The sequence below is a fragment of the Balearica regulorum genome, chromosome 6 (genome assembly GCF_011004875.1).
Source record: "Balearica regulorum gibbericeps isolate bBalReg1 chromosome 6, bBalReg1.pri, whole genome shotgun sequence".
Classification (NCBI taxonomy): domain Eukaryota; kingdom Metazoa; phylum Chordata; class Aves; order Gruiformes; family Gruidae; genus Balearica; species Balearica regulorum.
The window spans coordinates 43,388,607-43,403,084 of record NC_046189.1 but is presented as its reverse complement, the minus strand read 5'-3'; the positions used below and the strand labels follow the sequence as shown (position 1 = coordinate 43,403,084).

Sequence of the window (14,478 nt, the reverse complement as noted above, 5' to 3'; positions counted from 1 at the left end):
GAAAGCTAGTAGCAAATGTATTGAATGCTACTAAATAAATGATTATTTGGGATTTTGAATAGTTTTGTGATTAGTTCTAGGTAATGAGCCAGCATGAAGAATGCTTTTGGGCATTGTAGTAACGTAAAGAATAAACTAGCTTTCTGGGTTTTCATTTGAGTAACTTTTACATGCCTTGAAACAATTCTGTTCTTATTAGGGTTTTGTTAGTGATGTGCTTAATAATGGTATATCACTTTCTGACTGATAGTTGTGTAGTAGCTACTGCGTTTATTCCAATTCCAAGATACTACTTTAAGGATAAAATTGATAGATGAAGTGTCCATGCGTTTGGTAAATAAAGTGATGAGGACCAAAGGTCCTTTAAAATGAAGCTAAATCATGACCAATATGACCAGTATGTGCGGCCAGAATATGGAGGAGGTGGAACAAAGAGAAGATTGCTGGCTCTCTTTTTCCCTTGGGAAAAGGAGCCTTTCCCTTCGGTTTGGTAGGGCTATAACCAGTGTAAGGAAGGAGATTACTTAGTGTCAGCTTGGTTTATGGGTTTTTTTGGTGGCGAGAAACTAATTGAAATGAGATAATCTGTCTCTTGCTGCATCTTAATGTTTTCAAATGTGGAGACCAATTTCAACATCTGGTGTTATGCTGTGTAACGGTGGAACCCAAGAATGGTCTCTGTGCAGTAGCATATGGGGAAAAAATGATATTGAGGCTTGTGAATGTTGTCAGAGTCTAATTTATAGGAACAGAAATATGACTTGCTTTGGTATGCCATTGTGTGAAGGGCTCTCAGGTGGTTGAGACTTTTAGCACAGGAGGAAAGTTGGTTGGTTGGTGTGTCCATCCCCATCACACCACACCCTCCCCCCCCTCCATCTTCTGTAGTGTAGCTGGTAGCTGGAGGTCGCTTTTATTAACTTGTTAATTTTTCTTGAGTAAAAAGATTTAGAACTTCTGGTGTCCCACCCCAGAAAATTATTTCTATAGTAATGAATTGTCCCTTTTGTTCCCTCCTTATTTGTCCATACAGCTAGTGTCAAAGGATTCCAGCTAAAATTACTAGAAGCAAAAGATAGATTAATATGGCATGTTAAAGTTATAGAAATAAATTTATTGATTTAATGCACTACAGAGATGACCGCAGGGAGTTCATGCTCTCCAAAACTATTGCTGCAGGTTGTATTCGTAGCTGATGCTGGATTTAGGAATTGTGTTTATATTAATAAATGTTTACTATTTTAAGCAAGTGTTTCTGCTGTGAAGTAATCTGTATTTCTTGCAGCAATTTTGATATTTGCATCAAGGTATGATGCAAAATATAGATCTCTGGCTTTGCCTGGCATTCCCTACAGGTTGCGTAGAGATTACATGTTCTTCTCAGGTAAGCACAAGCAACATTCATGGCTTAACTGCTTTTATATTTCTTTATGACAGGATAAACTATGAAGTTTTAAATAAAAACTTTTTTGGAATAGAGCTACCTGAATGATACAGGTGGTTCTAGATAGGCTCAAATCTCTCTTTTCGGGGTAACAGTTGTGTTTTTGATACAGTGTTGAGATGATTCTTACGCTCTGTAGTGGTATGATTCTTAACTTTTTGCAATTTCTTTGGCAGGAATCATAGCACATGAGTCTCTGTAAGAAGCTTTTTTTTTTAAAGATAAACTTTTTGGGATTTTGTATTTTCTTTATGACCATAGATTTAGTTCCCTGGGCAATGTTTGAAATCTCAATAAAAGAACCCTTCGATATTTTACTCACTGTTACTGTACGTATTGTTTTAAACATATTTTTAATTTTTATTTATTTTTCAATACCCGTATTTATAGCTAGACCAATATTCAATACTCATATTTCTAGTTAGAATTTGCTATATAGAAACTAATACTTGTTTTTAAAAAAAAAAAAAAAAAAAATCTCCCAGAAAGACAGTAACTGTTCAGATGGGCTCTACAGGTTGACGGTGTGCCATTTTATGAGGGCAGTTGTTGATGCGTATTTAAGATGTAGCTGGAGTAGTGATTTATTGTATCATATGTTTCAATATTCTATCAGGCCTGTGTTATAAACATGTTTTTTTCATGGAGGTGAGGTGTTGGACACCAGTGTTGTAGTAGCCTGTAGAATTTCTGTCTGAGAACATCAATTGCTGAATCGTTATTCTCTTGCTGACTAACACGGCGGTAGTGGGCTGTAGTTCAGTATATTCAGCTTCTCTAATGGTTGCACTGGTAGAAAACAAATCCCCGCTTTTAACATCTTGCACAGACTGTTACTGGGTTAGACTCTGATTCAATTCCGGAGTTCAAAAATTAAGTATGGACCTTCTGTTTGGCTGTTTCCAATGTCATATTTTTGTTTCCCTCTCCTTCATTGCTATTTCAATGCAAAACACCTCTTCCACAGAAAATTATTTTTCACATTATGAGCAATATGGATTGAAATAATTTTAGAAAAATCATCATTTACGAGCTAGTATTTTAACATGTAGAACTATTGTATATGATTCTCCCTGAGTCACATAAGACTCAGATTTATTGTGGCTGTATTTTAGCATGCCGATTTCTGGAATTAAGAATAATTACCAGATTGAGACTTTATTTAGATCATGATCTCTTAAATCTTGCTGTGAGAGCTTGTTTGCAGTGGTACTGGTACCAAACGTAACCTGATTAAATACAACATACGTTGCTTTTTAAAACTATTTTAAGACTACTGCTAAGAGTTCTGCTGATACATCTTGTCTTTGCAGAAGGCTTTTCTCATTTGATGGTTTGGGGTTTTTACTGTTTTCTTCAGAAACACTATATATTATTTGACAAAACTGCTTTTCTGTAAGATGAGTAACAGTAGAAAACCAGATGAATGAAATGCTGAAGTTTTGGTCTGGTTTTACTTAAGGGAATGAGTTATATTCAAGTGTTTAATTAGGAAATTGTGGCTGTACTAATCTGTGACAAGCACAACTTGAAAAGTCCTACTTTGGATATTTTTGGTTGCAGAGATCCCTCCTGTTAATACACATCTCGCATTGTTTGGGAGATTGTGATGGCAGTATAACTCTTTCACTGGCACAAGCCGCATCTTCACTAGCAGAGTTTGCTGATACAGATACACCCTTTCATATTTCATTATCTTTCCAGTAATGCTTTCTGTATTTTTTTTCTCATAGCTTTCCTTTGTTCCTTTCTTGAGCTTAATGTGAAAAATGGCTGCAATGTTTTTATAACATCATTATTAGAAACTAATTTATCGTTCTGTTCCTTGATTTCTTTCTCCAGACATGTTACTTTGGTGTATTCCCTAGGTCGTCTTGTTTCATGCTGCCAAGTTTCTGAGAGGGAGAATTAATTGATTCTCCCCCCTGCCTTTGCCTATTTCCTCTAGTACGCAAATAATCTTTTGTCTTACTGCATGCCGAAGGTCAAGCCCTGTGCGGTTGGTGTAGGGCGCTCTAGCAGCTTCACTTGCATTGACCCTGTGGGTAATAAGTTGACTGTATTTATCCCTTAAAGAAATTCCGTCTTCTGTCAGTGGACCAAATACACCAAATACTTTGTTCTAGTTGCTTAGGAGTAGCAAGCCTTTTCTTCTGTTAGTCAGAGATTTTAATTTTCTTTTTTTTGGGGGGGTGAGGTGTTGTTGATGTTTATTTGTTTCTTTGTTGGGGTTGTTTTTTCTTTTGATTTTCACAATAGCCTAGGGCCCTGTTCCGTTCCACTGTGAAAATCTGATTTTTAAACTGGAGCTTGTTGAAATGAATTTTGGAAAGATTATAGGTAGGAAACAACTAGCTTTTCTCACTGGATCACTGCCATGTGTCTAGTCCATATGTGATTAACTTTTTGAGGAGGAAAAGTCTCAGGCAGATTAAAAAAAACCAGAGCATTTGATTTTTTTCCTTTAAATTGTGTTCAGAAAGTTAATTTTGATAATTTCTGAATATTGTTAGTAGATTTCTTCAATTTGATTTTCTTGGAGATTGATGCTTAAATTCTGAATAGAGTGATTAGCATTTGTTTTTCTCAGTTTGTGGTTTTTCTAGGGTTGATTCAGGTTATCGTTTCATAGCACTTTCTTACACCAAAACAACTCGGTGAGCAGTTTGTTCTGGGGGGGGGGGGGGTGTATGTAAGCATAATTTAAAGAAAATAAAATACTTTTCTTGGACCTGGAAAGAAAACAACAAAGTACGGCATTGATGACTGTGTAGCATTGTGGAAGAAATTTCCTTCATGGTTCAGTTGTTTTTTTTTCTGCTACCATGCTGCCTCATGTAATTAAAATACAGATACGGCATTTATTAAAAGTGCATACTTCACCTGGGTTGGGTTTGGTCATGTGAGCACGTGTGTACTCGTGATCTAAGTGCTCCACCTGCCTTTCGGTTTGTTTACCAGGAAATCAAGATGTGTAAACTGCAGGAAGTACTGTTTGACCCTCTCGACAGTATCTCATTACAATAATTGCTAATCTCTGAATAAGACAGCCATGTTTTGTGTGTAACACAGAGGGAGGTTGTGGTAGATTTTAGATGCTTCTTCAAATACAGCTTTGTAAATGCTTGCTTGAATTTCGTTTTCAGGGTAGCTTTTGACAATAGACATCTGGCGACCTTTGGGCTCAGCAAAGCTCGGGCACGATAGCATGTGTTTGTTCTTCTTCTTGACTGAAAAAAAAACAAACCCAACACCAAAACCACGGCTTGTTGTTTTGGAGTGCTGTCATTGCTCTGTAGCGACAGGATAATGGCTACTTCCTGATTAAACCACTCTCCACAGTAAGCTGCTAATGTTCTGTATCCTTCTGTAATGCCAAGTGTTCAGTGCTTTTCTTCTGTGCTTCCTTCTCTCTCCCCCTCCCTCCCTCTTCCCCGGGTTAATAGTTTGAAATGTTTATAGATTGAAGAAATAATGTATAGGGTTGCAACTTTCAATTTTTGATATTCTAAGACAGACAACTACTGCTTTTTTGTAATGCTTATCTGATAGTAGTGATGAGCAAATATATCTAATTTGCATGAGATTTAAAAAAAATTAAAGTCTATGTAGGTATTAGACAACCAGTATTAACTTTATGAACAATTCTGATGAATACTTACTGTACAAATACAGTGACATAAAATGCATGTGTTTCATGCACATTCTGAAGTATTGGTATTTCATAGCTTATTTTTATCACTTGCAGAATTGTTTCGTGTGTAACAAACATTTTTCAAATAAAACAAAGAAACCTTTTTGTCAGCTTTTCTTATGGTATAGGAAATGTTGTGCTGTTTCTATATTTATTATAGTTGATGTGTTATTTTTACGTCAAGTAATTTCTCGGCTCTTGCTGATGAGGACTAGGTGGGTGTGACAGCTGTCACTCAACGCACAGGTCCAGTTTTATTTTGCTCCAGAGTATCAGTCTAACATTTTACATTGTAAGATGATGGGTGCAGTGCATTTTTGGTCTTAATCTGCTCTGTTAAGTGGGTCTACAATGTTGGGGTTTTTTAAGGTTGGTCTTATCTTACACTGCTATAAATGGCATAGAATTTGCTATAGTGTTGTATGTTCCATGATAGACGTTACTGAAGTTCTATATCCGATAAAGTTTAGAAGGGTGCTAAGTCAAATTTTGCAGTTCCAATATAAATTCATATTAAAATAACATTGTGCTCTTGGTACCAAAGACAACTTGTCCTTTTATTTTTTTGGTAAGCTAGTAAGAGTATGAAAAAAACCCTGTAGTGAATTTCTAACCAAAAGCATTGTTGCTCTTCAAAATGTCCACTTTTTCTCTTATTGTATCTTACTATGGAAATAAAATTATGTACAGTTTCATTTAGTAACAGGAGGTATCCACTATGTTCACAGACACTGGAAGAGAAAATGAAATCTGGAGAAAAACTGTGATTCAGTTAAAAGAAACAGATATTTTTGTAACAGTTGATAAATATTTTCAAATTGAATGGCTGTATTAAAGAACTTGTGAAGTAGACAGCACATACAAGAAATCTGTATTTGTTCACACTATGAGAAAAATAAGTAGGTGAAGAACAGTGTTCGTCCAGTGTCCTGGTTTCAGCTGAGAGGATTGATTTTTCTTCGTAGTAGCTAGTGTGGGGATACGTTTTGGATTTGTGGTGGAGACAGCATTGATAATATAGAGATGTTTTTGTTCTATGGACTTATTGTTGAGCAGTGTTTACACGAGGCCGAGGCCTTTTCTGCTTCTTGCACTGCCCTGCCAGCGGGATGGCTGGGGGTGGACAAGAAGTTGGGAGGAGACACAGACAGGACAGGTGACCCAAACTGACCAAAGGGGTATTCCATACTATATGACGTCATGCTCAGTTTATAAGGAGCTTGGAGGAAGAGAGGTGGGGGGGGGCGGCGGCGTTCGGAGCAATGGCGTTTGTCTTCCCAAGTAACCGTTACGCGTGATAGAGCCCTGCTTTCCTGGAGATGGCTGAACACCTGCCTGCCCATGGGAAGTGGTGAATGAATTCCTTGCTTTGCTTTGCTTGTGCACGCGGCTTTTGCTTTACCTATTAAACTGTCTTTATCTCAACCCACGAGTTTTCTCGCTTTAACTCTTCCAATTCTCTTTCCTATCCCGATGGGGGGGAGTGAACGAGCGGCTGCGTGGTACTCAGCTGCCGGCTGGGGTAAAACCACGACATCCAGCTTGGGGTAGGAAGAGGTTTTTGGAGATGCTTGACCTATTAGTTCCCATGGATTGTTATACGTAGAGAAAAGGGTGTGGACAATAGAGCGGCTAGAGCGTGCAGATACAGGTCTGTTTTGAGCGGAACAAGGCAGGAAGAATGCCATGAGGAAGAAAATAGGGATTCAACCTATATTAATTTGTTAAAGGGCTTCTCAAGTGGTGATGAAGACCTGGTATTTGCATGTTGATTTGCACTTTTCCCCCTGCAGAATACTAACCCATGTATTCTGAGGATTACTGAGGAATGAGTGCCAGTCAACACTATGAAACTATGACCTCTTCATGTTGAGAGTATTAACTGCAAAATAAAGGTTTCATAGGATAGCCCTAGGTTTCTTATGCATGCTGCCTGCCTTACAAGCCCCTTAACACTGGCTATTTAATTTGAAAGACCAGTGACATGGACTACTATTCTGTACTAATCTCTCTTATAAAACAAGATTACATTAATTTTTTTAAACAAAATGCTGAATTGCACCTTTTACTAGATACAATTTTATATAATTTTGTGTTCTAAATAAGTTACAATAATGCTTAATATTGACAAGGTCTAAGAAATGACCCTAATTTGGGTGCCAGCAAAACATGCATTACCGTCTTCAAGCAGGCTTGCACTCCCTCACTGTCTAGCTAGCTTCTTGTCCCACCGGTCAGGTTTTTTTTTTTTTCAACGTCCCACAGTCCTGGTGTTTCCCTTGCTGTTTTGAATCTTTTTACATACTCTGTCTATAGAGGCTCTTAGACTCAAAGCTCCACGCCTCACAGCTGAACTTATTGACTCAAAGGTTCAGCTTAGCTTACATGACAAAAACGGAGTCCTGTAAAACAGGAGGGACAGCCCAGATGGGTGCTGCTGGAGCTAACGCTTCATGGTGTGCCTCTCATTCATGTCAGTTCCCCATCCCATGGGGAGAGGGAAGTGGGGGCAGCCACCGTCAAGGGATATCGCTGCTCTTGCTGCACAGAGAAGGGCAGATGCTAATCCAGGGTGCAGCCAGAGGCCATCACTGTACAGCTCTTGTTGCCATCCTCTTGAAGTGAATGCTGTATGGCGGGAGTTGGGGCTGCTTAGGCTTCCTGCTCCCTCACCCTGCAAAAGAGCTACAGTTTTTTATCTGTTACTCAAATACGGCTATGAGGTGCCAGCTGGCCTTGCAGAGTGCCTTTAAATTCTGAAAGAATAGTTTATGGGAATAATGTGTATCATTGTTAATCTTTCAATGATTATCAAGCTTTGCCAAGAAAACCAACACCTGATACAGCTAAAATGGACTCCTGTATTTTCACTAGTGTTCTTTAATAATGTAGGAAAATGTAATGTTTAGCATGTGGTTTTGTTAGAAGCCTGAAATCTAGATACATATTCTGACTCATACTTTTGTTTTTTTAGATGGAAATATGGATGGTTTATTACCTTCTTTCTCTCCAGTGTGTGGAAATAAAAATGCAATCTGTCAGGTTTTTTATGTCTAACCACTTCCTTCAAGTGTGTAAATAACATTGAGATGTCAGATTTGCATCTGCTTGGTTTGTAAGAATAATATTGTGAATGGAGTCAGCAAGGATACTCTTCTGACGTGGTAATAGCTGCTATGGCTTCTGTTGAGCTTGGTTTTATTTCTTTGTATCTTAAGAACCCTTTTATTCCTTCCAGTTAGTCTGTTTAGGTTAGCTTCAGCGGGCTCTCTTCGTGTGTGCGTGCGTGTGTGTATGGTTTTTTGTTGGTTTTGTTTTGTTTTGCTTAAATGTCTCGAATTAAAGATCATAATGCCTTAAAACTGGAAGAAACAATGAACAAATAACTTAAGAAAGATATTTTTGGAAATGAGAGTGGATGCCAATGTTGAAGCTGACTTAAATCAATAGCCAGTATAGCACAGAATACTTCCTTCTACAACTGGTTCTGGGTTTCCAAAGAACTACGCGAGTGAAACAACATGAAAATGTGGAAACCATTTACCTGTGTCTTAGCTTTGCTGCCTCAGACTATTAGCGGGAACCATTGCATTCCTGCTAGGTGATACCACAAGGTGCTTTAAGAGTTAAAAACTCAGGAATTAGCATTCCTCAGTGATAAGTTTTTTTTCATTGGTGCCAAAACTTGCTTAATGACATGAAAGGCTGATAGACTTTTTCACTATCATATGGGTTAAAACTAGTCTTCGCTGGCATTGGAGAGCTGAATGTACAATTTAGATGTTTGGTTTTTTCTCTTTTTGTTTAAATGTACAACAATATTAATGTTAGAACAATGAGACTGAAGTTTGGTGCTATTCTAAAACAAAATCAGGACCCAGTGCAAAGCCTGCAGCTGGTACAGGTACACATTCAAAAGATTTGCTCCTGAATGCTTTTCAGGAACTCTGACTTAGCATCCAAGAACTCATTTCTCATCCGAGTATGCTGGTGGTTTTAGTTTTGGCGATTTTTAAAGGAGTATCTTAAATTGTTAGGATAAAAAATCTTCAAAAAAAAAAAAAAGAAAGTAGCTAATGCAGACTCTAGACCATTTATTATGAAGGGGTTTGATTAACATCCTTATCCCTTCTTAGTTGTTGGAGTACATGAGGCATTGTGGTAGTCTGTAAGTGTAGGATTGCAGGGTAAAGGACTCCTTTTCTCTGCATGTTTATTCTTTGAAAGATTTACAGGGGAGCATCTATGAACTAGTTCTGAGTTGGTTACTTTGACTCATGGAGTTCATACACACAAACAGGTATCTGGATTTGTAGTTATTTCTTTCCAAAATTATCTTTCCTTTAGTTTATGCTTTTAAAGTTTAACTGTTTGGATTTACATTTTCTCTGTGCGCTCATTTTTTTGTGACCTTTTTTCCCAACATGAAGAAAAATAATACCAAGTGGACAAAATATGTTTTGTAGTGAGTTTTTTGGAGAGTTTTTGTATATGCATGTTACAGCATGTTACAGCTAGCCTTTGTTTTAGTGCATTCTATCATTCTTTGGCAAAGATAGGCAAGGTTCAGTTATGGAAATACTAAGCAGCATGTTTGGCACAAGCATGAATTTTAACAGTCCTGAATTTTGATCATTCCCAGACAAACCTGTGGCAGCTTTTGCCGTCAAAGGTTCAGCAGGGCACTTCCTCTGTAAGCTTTTCTCAAGCTCTGTTGGTGCCTGTAATTGGAGCTACGCCTAGATTTTGAGCTTGAGGAGATGAAGTCTGGTGTTTGAACCATGCGAAGAGGTGTACAATACAATGGCTAAACTGGAACTAAGTTTCTGAGTGACAAAAAGTCAGCAGAAAAGCAGAAACAGTGCTTCTGACAGATCGAAAGTCAGATTTTGGAAAAGCACAAAAAAAGGCATTCACTTCAGCTGTCCCTGTTTCGAACTTCTTGGCCACAATGTGTATTTCTCTTTTGTATGGTATTTCCCATTTAGTTCTGTTATTTGCTCTGAGACAGTTCTAACAGAGTTAAAATGCTTGAAGTTGCTATCTTGTGAAAATGCACTGCTATGTGTTCATTGGTAGATGAAGAAACATATTCTGAGATTGAAAAGAAAAGATTTCTTAAGCTATCAAGCAGAATTTATTTACAATAAATACATACTTTGACAGAAAGATGTTGTATGCTTTAGGGATTTTCCTTAGTACAAGGTGAGTTTTAACAGATATTTTGACCACTGAATATCCATTCAATTAATATAATGTTTTATTTGAGACCTGCTGTTTTCATAAAATACAATGCTCATTAAAAATACAAAAATGGATTAGAAAATTGTAGATGAATCATACAGTGGTCAAGAATACCCAGCTGCTAAGCAACACTGATTTATCCTGTTTGTTGACTCTTTAATAATAAATGCCATTTCATAATACTAAAGAAAGTTCATGTTGAGGGCTACATATATAAACAGTTGATTTCAGAGTATCTAATTAAGTTGATTTAGAAAACAGTATGCATAGATTGGTTTTCTGTCTTTAATCATGCTGATTTGGTGCTAATATGCAGTTGTTAAGAGAATTTACATAAATATGGCTGAACTCGAAGTTTCTTATAAATCTAGGACTTATAAAAATATTAGAAGAGACAGTATTTTTTGTTTCAGACTTGGATCTCGTTCATGTTTAATCAAAATACTATATATGAGAATGTACTGGCCATTGGAGTGTCAGTCTGACAGTTTTTTTTCTGGGTGACTTTTTTTTCAGTCATAGAGCTGGCAATAGAAAACATTTTTTACAATAGTAATTACAGTTATGAGGACAGTAATTTTTATGAAGTCTAAATGTAAAATACCAGTGTAATCATTTGAGAATAGTCTTTCAGAATTCTTTTACAAGAAATCTAAACTCACTTTCTTGAAGATGGACTTATGTTATCCATTATTTGAACTCCATTCAATTGAGCATAACAATGCAAAATTTGGATATTTTAACTTGGCATTACTTTAAACTTTTTGTTTAGATAATAGACTGCTAGGTAATAGTCTGTAGTATACCTTGCACGCAACTTTATAAACACATTGAGACCGAAATGAGAATTAAAAAATTAACACTAGTTCAGCTCAGTAGATCACTTATGGTAGCTAGCTACCTTAAATACTGCATTTAAAAATAAACCATGTTTCAGTCAAGTGTCAATAACATATAGAATTATGTGTAAAGACTTCAGTGAGTCAATTCTGTGTTTATTTAAAAATAGTTTATTCTGCTAAGATAATCAGGTTTATTTAAAGTGCTTTGCTGAAAGAAGAGCAGTTCTTTTAATATCCTAGTCCTTGGACAGCTGCTATTTTGCTGCATGAATATCAGATGAAATAGAACTAAATGTTGGAATCTTTTATTTTTCCTTTTTTTCAAGCTGCTTATCTTGAAAAGTCAGATACAAAATAGCTACTAGTAATCTTTCCCAACTGTTTATGTGACAGTGCAAGAAACTATCATTGCTTATTCAGGTTTGCTTCATCATGATAAATCAAACATACTTCTCTCTTACAATCTCAATGGTGGTGTTTACCAAACTAAAAAATGTTGACTGCAGGAAACTCCCGTGTCATCAGTCTTGAAAAGACTTGTCAGAATTATCCCGTGAATGAGTAGGTCACTTAAAAGTATGATACTGATTCTCATTTACCTTAATGAATAGGGACTTAGGTGGAAAGAGCATTTCTTACCTGGTTCTCACAGAATAAAGTGTATTCCAGCTTTCTTCACTGAGGGGAAAATATTTATCTTTGAGGAAAAATTAAGATGTAGGATGGAGAGGGGAGATAAACTTTTTTGTTAGGCATCTATTTAGCTATGTAATTATTGGAGATTAAGGCAATTTCAGGACATGTCAGTGTCACAGGCACTTCAGTGAAATGACTTTATGTAAACTTTCCTGAACTCTTCTTGTTTTCAGTTGCTTCTGTTCTTTACACACAGATCATCGTTACAGTACTTGTAATTCAGTCCATAGACACATAAACCTCCAAGTGATTCTAGATGGTGTGTCTCCAGAGAGGAGTTGGAAAAGCCAAATCCAGTTCTTCGTGTATGTGGAGCTCTCTAGCACCTGAGTGATTCAGAGATTTCAGGCAGATTGGAAAAAAAGCTAGTGTCAAAAATTGGCTGGATCACAGTGACTTTAAAGCAGCATTAGTTCAGTAACAGGTACACATCTTAATCTAATATATGACCCTGTTAAAACTGTCTTGCTTCGCTGGGGAAAAAGTTTTTGGTGCGTTTGCCAGTCAAACAACTGAGCTGGTTTTTCACAGCTGACCTGCTGTATCCTACGGAATACGAACACCTCGGGAGCCTCTGTTGGCGTAACCAAAGGAGACAAGGCATTTACCGCAAGGCAGCGTTCTTCTTTGTTCTTTATTCTTACTGGACCATGATTTTATTGGATACTCGAAGGTGGAGGGAAGACAGTAACTGAGGCATTTGGTTAGCTGTTTACACGGTTAAAGTACAAAAAGACTAATTAAAGCAGTTCTTAGCAGCAAGTCCTGAGTGTTTAATCAGGTGAGGCCCAGGAACTTTCTCACCTAGAGTGGCCAGTGTAGGATAGCTGCCTTTTACTGTTAGAATGTCAGATGACTTTAGAGCAACGATGGTGAGAATTTGAGACTGATAAATAAAAAGTAACAGTTTTTATTTCACGCTCCTGATTTTAATGGATTTGTCTGCCACAAAGGTGTTCAGACACTCCTTTCCTCTTCCTTCCTGTTAAAGTCCAGTCAAAATAATTCTTCGTATCAGTGGTGTTATTTTGGCACTCAAGTTTTGCTGCTTTAAAGACCTGCTCGAGAAGTCTATTGAAAGAGACTCTGCTGTCGCACTTCACTGGTCATTCTGGTACCGTAATTTCTAAAATGACACTCTTTGTTGTCCCTTCTTAGTAGGTGAGGAAAAGTGTAATAATATAAATGTGCATTCATGCTTTTGTTAGTTCTAAATGCATTTCCTCACATCTGTGAAATAACTAGTTATTTGTGTATAAGTAGTGCATAGTTGAATGAAAAGATTAGTTTGATAGATATCAGCAAGTAAAAAATTTGGATGCATAATAACTGGTAAGCAAAATGTTATGGAGTGTATCACTGGGTAATTATATGCAGGATTACTTGTTTCAGATATAACATAGAGTTTTAGATATGAGCAGGGAAGATAACCAAGTGATTCTTAGGAAAAGAATCTTAAAAGGTCCTGTTGTTTAGCTTAGAGAGGCAAATAGGAGAGCAGGATACAGGTAACCACAAAAGTAGGTGGTGGTGCTTACTCTTAGTCACAGAATGCTAGACTAGGTAGTGGCCAAATACCATATTACTCACTAGTCCTGTTCTTTTAATAATGTTTGGAGACTTGGGGGCCTAATGTTCATAGCTTTGGGAGCCTTAGCACAGGATTGGGTTTGTAAGACAGTAGAGAAAAAATGTAATTCTTTTGAGTCCTTAAACATAAATTATGCTACCATGTCAAGGAATGCATTGTAAGGGCCCCCCAACTCCCCCCTCGTCTGAGTTACTTTCTTGAGATTTCCTATGGCAAGCCTATTTACACACATATTTATGGATTTAATGCAGAGTTCTCTTGATTGTAAGCTGCAGTGAAACAGGTGTATCGATAAAGTATTGCCAACAAGGAAGCAATGCAATGTCTTTTTAGCTCAGTGTTAAGAATTACCTGATTATCAAATGGATAAATTGGGCATAAATCTATTGTGTAGTTCAAAATTAGAGGAAATGGAACATTTAACACCTTATTTTTGAGTACATACAACAAAAAGGAATAAAAATGGGCTTTCAAATACCTGAAATACTGCAAATAATCTTTATACTTCTTAATCTTAATACTCTTAATTATTTTTGCAGCTATCCTTAGAAACTGAGTTTTTGTTTGATAGAGCCAAATAGTTTCTGTAAGAACCATGCTAGTGAAGTTGCTAATTTGCAATTTATTTTCTGTACTCCTTCAACACTTACTGATTTTCAGACTACTCTTGGCATAGGATTTCTAATGGGGATTCCTATTAGCCATTTCAGAGCTACTCTAAGACAGAATTTTTGCTGTGTATTTAAAAAATGTTGTATTGAGTATTGGTACACAAAGATTGAGTAATACTTTATGATTTTAAAAATTATAGAGGTAGTTATAGATTTACAGTTTGCTCAGTGCCCTCGCAAATTCAAGTAATAGTACAAAATGCCATCACTCTTGCTTCTGTAGAACAAGATGTAGTAGTACTAGAATCTAGTGCAGATGAACCAAGTATCAAAGTCTTATAATCAGGATATGAAAA

At 36.9% G+C, this 14,478-nt stretch overlaps 1 protein-coding gene across 22 annotated transcripts in view; it reads left to right on the top strand.

The window, feature by feature from the left end:
• Positions 1 to 14,478, top strand: part of BAZ2B (bromodomain adjacent to zinc finger domain 2B) — a 160,282-nt gene that overhangs the window by 60,541 nt on the left and 85,263 nt on the right. For 2 of the 22 annotated variants that reach the window (XM_075757419.1, XM_075757433.1), the window contains one exon: positions 4,591 to 4,785. The exons of the other annotated variants lie outside the window; for them this stretch is intronic. The gene's annotated coding sequence lies outside the window, so the exon portion shown is untranslated. Of the gene's footprint in view, positions 1 to 4,590; positions 4,786 to 14,478 lie in introns of those variants that run through there. 22 annotated transcript variants of the gene reach the window in all.